The 2500-nt window shown below is 33.6% G+C and overlaps 1 protein-coding gene across 8 annotated transcripts in view; it reads left to right on the top strand.

The window, feature by feature from the left end:
• Positions 1 to 2500, top strand: part of LOC106875324 (uncharacterized) — a 314499-nt gene that overhangs the window by 310472 nt on the left and 1527 nt on the right. For all 8 annotated transcript variants that reach the window (XM_052972106.2, XM_052972109.2, XM_089360837.1 and 5 more), the window contains one exon: positions 2173 to 2500. This exon is cut by the window's right edge and continues 1527 nt beyond it. The gene's annotated coding sequence lies outside the window, so the exon portion shown is untranslated. The remainder of the gene's footprint in view (positions 1 to 2172) is intronic.

The following is a 2500-nucleotide window of genomic DNA, read 5'->3' as shown; positions in this document are numbered from 1 at the left end:
GTTTAGCAGTTCGCATTTTTCTGTTTCCAATGCGTTGTAGCCATGACTAAAGCTGTCATTCCTAAATGAGTAGACCTATATACACAGAAAAGAATTCCAACTGGATTATTCTGCATTCTGAATGATACTATATATAAAATAATGGCCTTCTTCATGGAGATAGCAAATTATGGCCTGATGAAAATTAGGTTGCTATTCCTAGCAAACTCAGAGATATTAAGGATGCTTGTTTAGAGATTCAGATATCAGATACATGCATCATGTATATTGTATATATGATTGTACAAAGAAAATAGCTGCCGGCCTTGATAATTCTATCAGCTTCTTGACGCAAGCAACAACGCAACATACAAATAGAACACATTGAGATTACATAGGAAATGTTTACGTAATTTCATTCCATGTATCGCCGTTTGTATATTACGATAGCGTTATACATAAATACATACACGAATGAATACAAATAAATTTATGTAATGTCGAATATGCAGTTTGTTCTTACACCATGCAGGAATTTTTTTTTCCAGTCGAAAGAAATGTCTTGACAGGATTTATTTCTACGATTACATTATAAAGCAAATACAAGCACTTCAGGCAGAAGATGTTAAAATAGTCGTCTATAAATAAACAGAAAACATTCGCGCAATGCAATTAATTATATTAATTGCAATTTCTAGGAAACATTTGTAAAAATGTCAAGCATATTACACAGATAAAGGAGCGTTGTTTCTTTCTATTTCATGTTGAAACACATGGGAATGTGTTTTTCTTGGTGTTTCTTTCATTTAAAGAGATTTTTCTTCGTTCCTTTATAGAACAATATTAATAATGCTTCAGTGTGTATGCTGTTCATGAACAAACAACAAAGAGTAATGAGACAAGACAGCGACGATTTCGATTCCCTGCTTTCCTTAACTAACTTCCAAGCAAAGGCGCCAGTGAGGTCATGTTATAAGAAACTTGCTTCTCAACCAAATATTCGCAACTTGGTTTCCATTGCACCGCACCTTGGGCAAGTGTTCTCTACTATAGCTCCTGGTAAACCAGGGCTTTTTGAGTGGCTTGGTAGAAGAACAATGAAAAATTCCCGTCATATGCGTGTGTGTTTGTGTCTATATACCTAAGCGCGGTTCTGTTTGTCCATCACCATCATTTGCAAACTGATGTCGGTTGGTAACTTAGCGATTCGGCAAAAAGAGACCGATAAAATACTACAAGGCTTAAATATAGATACCGGGGTCGATTTGTTAGATTAAACCCTTCCAGGCGGTTCCTCAGCATGGTCGTTAAAAAAAAAAAACCATCGAAATTCACAAAAAATCCAGAACCATGTTAACCGGCGAAATAAATGCTCTGTGCAGAGAACAAACAAAATTATGACAGTAAAATGGTTATTTACTTAATATGACACAATGCTAAATTAAATCTCATGGAAAATTAACGGTTATTTTTCTACACTCTGAATTTAAATGTTTTCAAGAACAACCTTTGTTTCCAAACCTCTAAGACAGTTATCACTAGTATCAGTTTTATTCTATTGTCCAATAAATACCTTAAACTATTTTTTTACAATTGTGTCTCATCGTCCTAATGAGCTTGTGTATGTGCTTATATTTTCCTCGAATGTTGGTTATTCAAACATGTTATTTAGTATAAATTCGGTGCAGCCGTATTCAAACACATATCAGTAATTCTTGCCATAATTGATATTGCTCTTTAGGCACATATTTTCCATCAGAAGTCTTCCCAGAGATGTTTGCCTCCAAAATTACTTTTAATAGTTATTTACGCATAATCACTATGTAAATATTGCCGTAGGGCAGAATACACACAGACGCACACACGTGTATGTATGTATGTTTGGATGGATGGATGGATGGATGTATGTATGTGTGATCTCCACAGTTGTACACTTATGGACTTAGTGTCTTATGTTTAGAAGCACCAGTTGTGTCTGTTAACATTGAATATGTAAAGAGTCGGCAATGTGATATTCAGGTTGTCAGTGGTTACGTGTGTGGCACTTTGTACGCATTTATGCATGCGCCTGCATACTAGTTTGTAGATAAAAGCTATTTTAAAATGCGTTACTACTAGATTTCAATTATACCTTAAATAAATCCATTTCGTTTCATTTTTAATATATACATATTTTTTTTTATCTCGTTTTAGTTACACAAAAGAAGATAAGCAGAAGACAGAAAAACACAGAACCAGAACCAAAACCAGAACAGCACGAAACCAAAAGCACTACAAGAGAATTCAAATTTATTACACGTTCTAACGTATATTAATAGTTATAGAATGATATCAAATGGAATATTAAGGAATTTCTGTTTAAAAACCAAAAGCTATGGGTTTATATACATTTATAAAAGTTTCATCTCTGCAGTCGTGTTTATTCAAAAATATATTGTCTTACCAAGAAAAATTGATAATTCCTCAATTATCTCGGAATTGTAGAAGTCGTATACAATAAAGTTTTAATAGTTATCGATTT

The sequence above is a fragment of the Octopus bimaculoides genome, chromosome 12, assembly GCF_046866305.1.
Source record: "Octopus bimaculoides isolate indiv1 chromosome 12, ASM4686630v1, whole genome shotgun sequence".
NCBI classification, from domain to species: domain Eukaryota; kingdom Metazoa; phylum Mollusca; class Cephalopoda; order Octopoda; family Octopodidae; genus Octopus; species Octopus bimaculoides.
The sequence above is the reverse complement of the archived record's forward strand: the minus strand, read 5'-3'. Positions and strand labels throughout refer to the sequence as shown.